This window comes from Idiotropiscis lumnitzeri, chromosome 21 (assembly GCF_059441095.1).
Source record: "Idiotropiscis lumnitzeri isolate Australia: NSW breed Sydney's pygmy pipehorse chromosome 21, RoL_Ilum_1.0, whole genome shotgun sequence".
In the NCBI taxonomy this organism is placed as follows: domain Eukaryota; kingdom Metazoa; phylum Chordata; class Actinopteri; order Syngnathiformes; family Syngnathidae; genus Idiotropiscis; species Idiotropiscis lumnitzeri.
Window position 1 is genome coordinate 9,646,182 of NC_142411.1, and position 9,009 is coordinate 9,655,190.

At 38.6% G+C, this 9,009-nt stretch overlaps 1 long non-coding RNA gene across 2 annotated transcripts; it reads right to left on the reverse strand.

The window, feature by feature from the left end:
* LOC148316887 (uncharacterized) lies at positions 1 to 4,566 on the reverse strand. Of its 2 annotated transcripts, none has more exons than XR_015840105.1 (3): positions 4,299 to 4,566; positions 4,045 to 4,129; positions 1 to 214 (listed from the first exon to the last, which is right to left on the reverse strand). It is a non-coding gene; the product is annotated as an uncharacterized LOC148316887 (long non-coding RNA). The 2 variants fall into 2 exon arrangements; XR_015840104.1 differs by having other exon boundaries at positions 1 to 217.
* Between the last annotated feature and the right edge of the window lie 4,443 nt (positions 4,567 to 9,009).

Genomic DNA, 9,009 nt, shown 5'->3' on the forward strand with positions numbered 1-9,009 from the left:
TTTCCACTTCACTTGGGAGAGTGATGGGACACAGGCCAAATCAGCCACAAAATGTTGTGTGGATTGAGATAAATGTACACAAATAGGATTATTATTATTATTTATTTATTTATTCATTTTTACCGTATGAGTCACGTTTGCATGAAAGCCACCCCTGCAGAAGCTCAATGGCAGGTCCCATCTTTCCAACATCATTTGCGAACCAGGAGGTAGCCTGCTAACAAACAGACGAACAGGTAGTCAAGTATATGCAACATTGTCACACACTTTTGTTAAATTTGCCGGCAGAGGTGGACTGTGCGGCCATGACATAAGTGGCAGTACTGTAAAAAAGACAAAGAAAAGTTGAAGTGCTCATTCACATGCGTAAAAATTAAAACAATACAATACAATAACTATTTTGATAACCTGGCACAATGGAGAAAAAAAAGCTGCTCTCAACATAGTCTACGTTTTTTATTAGCTTAGTGCTCGGACATAGAAGACCAAAATAACTGGACATGCTATCAAAATGTGTTCCCATAGCACCCTAAAAAAGAGCTAAAGCAGCTAATGATAACAACTGAACTTTTTTTTTCTCTCCAGATTAGACCACTTTTTTTCTGATTCAACAAAGCATTCGCCATGTAGAATTTTTGAAGTTGACAACAATCTCAGCAGACATAAAATGGGTTTAATGTGATCAAATACCAAGCAAGCTCTGTAATCAAAATTAATTTGAGCAACACTATATTGTCGGCTTTTGACTACTTTTTCCGCACTAAACGTTGCATGTGCAAGGTGAAGCAGGTGATTCCTAACTTGTTCTTGATTGGAGCAAATGCAAGTGTTACAACTGTCCCGGGTCTCCACTACTTTAGCTGATAAACAGATGAACAAGTTTAAAAATACATGTACTTTTGATTGGATTTGTTGTTGTTTTTAAACACACAACAACCTTAAATGTGAATGTTTGTAAAATTGAAACATGCAAAGCAAAATTCTGAATCATAATTGCATGACAGTAAGACAAAGTGTAGTGTGTAATTACAGTTTTTCTTCTTGTTTCCACACCTTGTGTGTGTGTGTGTGTGTGTGTAAGGGTAGGAGGAGAAGGGATGATGAGTGGGAGCGCTGTGGGGGGTTTGCCAGCCTCCAAGGGGGAGGAGAAGTGGATTCCTTCTCTCATCCATTTTTCATGTCTTTCCTCTTTTCAGATCTCTCTCGTATACGAGTGACGAGGCCCAATCTCTTTTATCTATCTTTTGGGGACTCGCCGGGGTGCGTGCGTGTGTGTGTGTGTGTGTGTCTTCTGAGGGGTTTGGTGGCTTCTTTAGATTTTAACCAGGATGATACGCAGCTCTAAAGCTTATGCAAATGTTCTTAGGTCTCCATAGTTTAATTGTGGTAATAATTCATCGGAATAAAATGTAGTAGATGATTTGTTGTTGGATTAGAAACCAGGTAAAATACAAAAAAAAAAAATAAAATGACCTAAGCGTCACTACTTGAACTCAAAAGCAGCTTATTCTCCCAGTGGGTGACTTCAACTTTGAATAATAAATGGCCTTGAGTGGTGACCTCAGGGTTGTAGGTTTAGGCATCATTGATATATGTTTCCTGGCCAACACCACCCTTCCCCTCTTTAGTACAATAGCGTGTACGGCAAAATTGTGGTGTGAAAGAATGAAATAATAGAGCGGCTTTGTTTTGTAATTTGATGTTTTTCCTCCCTCCTTTCCTTCCGCTTCACTATATTGTTATATTGTTTCTTCTGTACTTTTTATTTTGTGAGGAGATTGACACTTTACAATAAGGAGAGTTCTATAAAACGGTTGAAATGTTACGTCTGTAAATAGGTCAATGGTGGCATTTAAAATGTGTGAAAATCATGAGCATGAAACAATACACAGATAGTCATTCGACATGGCTTTCAAGCTTTTCTGATCCAGTGACGTTATTATTTTTTTTGGGCATGAAATGAAATCAAAGTGCATAAGGGTAGCTGTAAACAGCCTTTGGTAGAACATAATTCTTAGATTGGTAGTATCTTGAGTGAATGGGGAAGACATGATGACACCTGAGTTCTGGGTACACAACATTTTAACTTTTTGTTGTTTATCTTCTTACAACAAAATGGTATCGTAATAGAGAAGCCAGCCCCTTCATTGAATTTTTTTTTCCAAATAAATAAATAATTAGCGCAGATGATCTGTCTGACTTCAAATTGTGATAGAACTTTCTTTTACAATGTGCTTAGTGGTAATAATGGCAACTAAATAGACTAGAATCTGATGCATACCTATCCCACTTATTTTTGGTATCCCGCAAGTGTCAGCTCCAGGTACCCTACAATTTTCTTTGATTCAAATGTTACTTTTTTTTCATAATGCAGCAGCCATATCATATCGTGTTCTTGTAGTGTTATTATGCTTGCTTTTATTTTTGTGGTTGAAGGCTTTCGGGGAAAATGACCGAAGATATAATTTTTTATGCTTTAGTGTAGAGCAGGTATCTTTTTCTGTGATGTGACAACTAAAAGTGGTGCAATGTTACATTTATAATAATAAATATAATAAAAATTAAATTTTACAAATAATAAATAAATCTAAATCTAAATAAAGGTTTTGTGGTGGAGACAGTTTGACACTGGAAGAGACAAATTTCAATTCCTGTTATTTACAATTGGAACATTTTTTTTCAAAATTCTTGTGTTCAAGCTTAGAGGTTCACACCCCGTCTCTTTGTTGTCATCATTTCCTGTCCTCCAGTTTGCTCTTTAAGATTATGTTTAATCCTTGATTGGTCATGATTCTAGGTTATCATTGCGAGCATTCTTCTTCTGTGACTTTATTTCCTCATCCGCCCACTTTGATCTGGCCTTGATTTTAAACTAGCTGCCCACATCATTATTTAATTCCTTTATTGCTAATGTATTCATCCCAATGTTGTTGCAAATGAAGAACCCCGTGTGTCACTGACAGTTTACTGCCCTTTTCTTTTGGTTCCCATGGTTGACTGAGCTATCAAGTGTGTGGAAATGGCAGTTCCGCAGAGATAAGAGGAGACATGCAGTCACCATTGACACACAGAGGTATCTTTTTCATACCCTTATGTTCTGCTCTGCTGGTGGTACTGTATGCATTTGTTTGCCGTCATGCAGAAAGCTCAGGTTTCATTCAGCGTGCACCAGCCAGACAGCCAGCTAGCCAGCCTGTGTGAAATGTTGCTGTTCAAAGAGGAAGACTTTCCCAAACAAACGGGAAATGCATATTTGCATGCTATTAACTTTGCAGCCCTACCCATAGACAAACATGTTAGCCAGTTAAGCAAGTAGATGACAATAATGCCATTCAAAATATCTCGCATGATACACTGGAATGGATTTCTCACACGAGATGGAGGATGACAGGAGGCAGCTTTTTTGTGGGTCTTATTTGGAATGCGTGAAATACATTACATTCACTGTATGTAATGTGTAATGTTGAGTAGTGTTATAAGGCCAAAATATTGCAGCATTGAAACGGCTCAGATTTTGTTCCCTTACATAGCTAGAAATGCGAACCAAAGTACAATGGTTGAACGCAATCTATTCCAGGATGCTGGTCAAACTCTATTTAATCCTATAGGCAATAATCCTTCCGACGGCCGCCATAATAAAACCTGTACTGAATCTCCGGACAATAATTTTTCGTACATTTTTTAATTTGTGCCTGAGTCACATTATCACACCCGTTGATTATTTGACCCCATTCTTGAACCTAAACGATAAAATGTCATGCATTTTGATGATGGATGATGTGGATAATGAGGAAATGTAGCTCCTGACAGTCTGAGCATCACTGATAAGATCATCGCCTTCCACATGTGGAGGCACACAAACGGACAGGCCTTCAGCCCGTACCATAACCCCCCTCAGGTAAAGCTCGGGGCACTCGTAAATAAACCGATAAGCCACAGCAGATGCTTAGCACAACTCGCTCGCCGGCAGAAAATATAGCAAAACCTCAAACGGCAAGTCATCTTTGGTCGTTTTTCAAGCCGAAACAGGTTGTCAGCATTCACCTCGGTTCTTATCTACGACTGGACCAGTGCCTCACCCGCTGCTCTTCCTCAAAGCATGATGTTAATCCATTAGGTCATGACCCCGCTGCAAAAGAGAAGAACAGTGTTTTTACTTTTAGGTGCGCATAGATGAACATGTAGATTATGAAGCATACGTGGATTGTATTTGGTGAAAAAAACAAAACAAAACAAAAAAAAAACAAAACATAACTGCAGCCAAAGTTTACCCGGAAACTGATAGCTGAAAATGTTACCTTGAGCTTGTTCGGAATTCACAGATGGTCCTCTTCCAACCGTTGGGTAATAAAATTCTAGTCAAGAGTTGGAGTACGCAGTAGATATTCAGAACCTCCTCCACAATTAGCACCTCAGGTATTCGTGCTTATTGCAAAATAATTCATATAACTGTGCTCGTGAAACATAGCGGAACGCAGACTTCCACCGAGGCCAAATAATCTTAATTAGTATAAACCTTCATATACACTAAAATTCTTTAAGTCTTATTTAGGGCCATCTTCCGCCCAGCCATCCATTTTCTATAGCGCTCGTCCTCATTTGGGTCACGGGTGACATGGAGCCTATCCTAGCTGACTTTGGGCGGTAGGCGGGGTCAACCCCGGACTGGTCGCCAGTAGTCACAGGCCACATATAAACAAACAACCATCCATACAGTCTATAATTAACCCAACACACATGGTTTGGAATGTGAGGAAGCCGAAATATGCGAGCACGTGGAGAATATGCAAACTCCACACAGAAAGGCCCAAGGTTAGATTTGAACATACAAATACTCTCACCGTGCTATGAAAAGAACAAATAGTTAAAAAAAGAAAAGAAACAGCGGAAAAGGCATGCCACTACATTAACATCATAATTTTAATACAAAGTCAAAGTTAATCACTGATAGTGTAGCGGTTCATTTGCCGGACTTCCGTTCAGCAGCGTGGGCTCAGTTCTCACGCCAGGGTGTAGTCTCCCTTTCGCACAAAGTCAGCTGGGATGGGCTCCAGCTTCGCGGTGCCGTGACCATTGTAAGTGGTATAGATGTAGAAAGTTAAACTATTGCCATAATGATGATGACAATGACATCATTACCATTACATTATATTAGATAGGTAATTACTGTAACTGGGCTAAAAAAAAAAAAAAAATCTCACGATGCACAGTTAAGATCACGACCTAAATTAGTTAAAATATTTGCACATTAACAATTGGAAAAACAAACCAGTATTTTGTTGAGATTTTGATACTAGTCTGAAGTTTAATTGTAATCCCACTAACATACACAAAAACAAATACATTAAATTCTTGGCAGAGGTAAAAGCGGTTTCTCCATGTTAATTCAATATCTATATTATACACCCAGCTGAACCAGTTTTATAGGAAGACAATACATTTTTGTTGGATGACAAAAGAGTGAAAAAAAACCCCACACCTTTTCTCCATACAAGGCCTCATTAGCATACAGATGGGAAGTGCGATGGAATTGTGTTAGCTCTTAACTGTGGAGGTGGAGCTCGTCTTCCTGTCAATGGGCGGGTCTTAATTCCCACCTGTGAATGGGTCACATTGACAAGGTAATCCATCTGCTGGGCTAATACACATTTCAGATGGCCTCTGGAGAGCAGAGACATCCCATGTGTCCTGTTACAACATGAAAGCAGCAGGCACGCAATGCAAGTGTTCATCTATGGAGCTACCCTTTAGGAAGTTGCTGTTTTTTTTTTGTTGGTTTGTTTTTTTGGTAGGGCAAGACATTTGTCACTTGGCACGGTCAAGAGAAGTATGGATTTAAAGTGGAAGTTAACCTCAAAATGTTCTATGAAGCCCCACTCGTCGAAACACGGCGTTCTGATTAATATTGCGCTTGTGGTATATGAGTTAACCAGTAAAATACACCTGTTCATTTTAGGAGGCGGCCATTTTGACACTTCCGTCAACTGAAAATGACATTACAGTTGTTCAGGGCTCAATCATGGCTCCGCTTCAGAAAACATGTGAGCCGTGATTGGTCATTACCTGAGCAACTGTGGGGTCATTTTCAGTCAACAGCAAATGACAAAAATAGCCGCCCCCGAGATAGGTAAAAACAAGTTGATTTTGGGGCTTTACTTATATTCCACAAACGTAAAATTAATCAGAATGCCATATTTCAACGAGTGAAGGCGCATAGAACATTTTATTGCAAAGATTTGTTTTGGGGTGGACTTCCCCTTTAATACGTTTATTATTGTGGTTACAGTGCGCAATGGTGTAATACAGCACTGCAATCATATTGTGGGCAATTTCAAGTCGTTGCAAGAAAAACACCTGTCACACTTGTTGTCAACAGCGTGTGCATTCAGTTCAAGTAAGAAGACTAAATTCAGGGCTCGCTTTGTAAATCATGCCCTTATAATTATGCTCTACGGCTTAATGAGACCAATAACATTTATGGATGCACAACAGTTTTAATCAACATTCCTTCTTGCAAAAACATTCTTTGATAAGGCATTTTTTTTAAATATACTGTGGCTATTGCATTGAGTGTCATTAAACCGTGCGGATGATACTAATGAAATGTCCATGGAGTTCCGTATCTATGGCTGACTTGTGATTAGTGATAATGCAAACACAAATAAGCATGCTGTAGAAATATTATTTTATAAGATGTTTCGGGTTGGTTGTGTTGCTCAAGTTACGAAGACGTGCAGCATTCCATTCCACCTTTTGGTTTTCAAAGTGACAGGGCCGGTTGATAGGACAAGCGCTGTAGGAAGTAATTTTACAAAAGACTATCCTGTGTAAATCGCAATTGCATCTCTGTTGAGAAGAACGACTAATTGTGGAATGTCGCTATCGGAACATTCTCACAGTCTCGAGAGTTTGTCTTTCGCTTTCGGTTTTAATACTGGAAAAGCAAAGTCACTCCAGCTACTTCATAAGGTACACCTGTTGTACGAGATTCTATACAAGAGCCACAGCAAAAATTCCATCTAATTGTGATTGACACCGTCAGTGGGGTATTCATTTCACAATATGTACATTTGTTATTATATATGGCATGATCTGCCATCTTGTTCCCAAGCAACACAGACCAAAGAGAGCGAGAGAAGTGTGTAATGGGAGTATTTGTGGAAGGAAATAATATACACTTCAGGTTAAGAAAAACAAACACACCTTGCAGTAGGTTAGGGCATAATATGGTGATCTTAAAACTTTGATAAGCACTCCTCAGAAATGTGTTGTCTTGTTTCCCAAGAGCTATATATCGTCATCACACAGCTTATGATAACATCCTAAGACAACAGTGTATGGCTACACGTGAAAGAAACCACACATTCATTTCTTGAAAAAGGATGCCTGTCAAGATTAGTCTTCATAATAAGTCATGGAGGGATTTTGTCTTGCACGGAGGGATTCTTGGTAGAAATGTGTCGTGTCATTTTGTGATCCACATCTAGCTTGGCCGTATCTGGCATGCACTGATGCATGCAAAATGGTGTAAACGGTCATGTAGCTAAACGGAAAGTGATGTTGGATTGTTCTTTCACATGAAAACGCTTCACATTTACGGTTCTCATAGATCACATTTAAGACTCACTCGTATGAATCTAATTCAACTTCCCGAAGCATTCTTTGTAAGGGAAAAACACAACTAGCAGCCAATGCATTAATATAAAAAAAATAATAATGCAATTTTCTATTGACGCTCTCTGGGAGGTACAGTATACTGTAGTAGACGTTTGCAATATACAACTGCCCTGCATTTAACTGTGGTCTGAGAGGCAAATAATACTGTGTGGGTCTTAAGTCATACAGGAAATGGTCTGAGCCACTCCATCTTGTTAGAGGAAGAGGATCTTTATTTGTGCAAGTGATAGCCATAACATTCCCAAAATGAGTACACAGTATAAACAGACAGCGAATAACTAAATATAACATTGAATCATTCACATTTTTAAATGACTGGCAGCACAACAAGTAATCGGTAGGTAAAAAGACAATGATTACTACAGCTACAAGGGGGATAATAACTAACAATGACAAACAAGTAGTTGTTTATGAAAGACTTGCTCGGCTTACTGGGAAGTCCACCTTCGTCACTCGCCCAGCTGATGACAGACTTGGAACACCGCTGACGTCTGTATTCACCATTAAGGGTTGGGGAAGCCAACACTGGAGTCTCAACCAATGGAAAATGGAGCCGGGAAAAAGTGTGGCCACAATCGTTGGGTCTTTTGAACCAAACGGACCCAATGTGGTCAAGGGCGTCATGACATTACATCATTCCAAATGCCGGTTGGCATGATTGGAAGTCTCTCGCACGCTACAATACAAATGCTTTTTAGTGTGACGCAATGCAATGTAAACTACAACTCCAATAATATAGGTTTTGTTGAATCAACATCTCCCTGACAGTAAGTTAAAACACTATTTTGCATGAGGATAGTTATCTTTGTAAAGATAGTTTTTACATAGCATGTACATCCGAATTTACGTAGAAAACAGCTTCTAGTGTCCTATTAAAAAATATAAAGAAATCACAATTTCTCAAAATTATTTTGGGGTGTCCAACCCATTTTATTTAAACTTAATGCAGTTTAATCCATCACACTTAGTGCACATGCAAAGTATCATATTTAAATATACACAATTTGTTGGTACCAAGAATCATGTTTTAAAAGTATAATATATTCACATTTAGGTAATTAATTGAACAGATTTGGAACATGACAGAAAAACAACATCCACAAATATCAAACACTCTTAAAGTGTAAAACATGTATGCATGTCTTTGAGAAAATACTTTTTTAAAAAAGAGCTCAAACTGCAACATCAGAAAAGAAATACACTTTTTTTTTTTAATGTCGAGCTTATGTTTAAAAAAAAATATTTTGCATTTCCGGTAACAGCATGAGCTTGCACTATGAAACGTTTTATAGCGGATTACCACTCTGTTGTAAGTGTTAAATCCAGCTACAA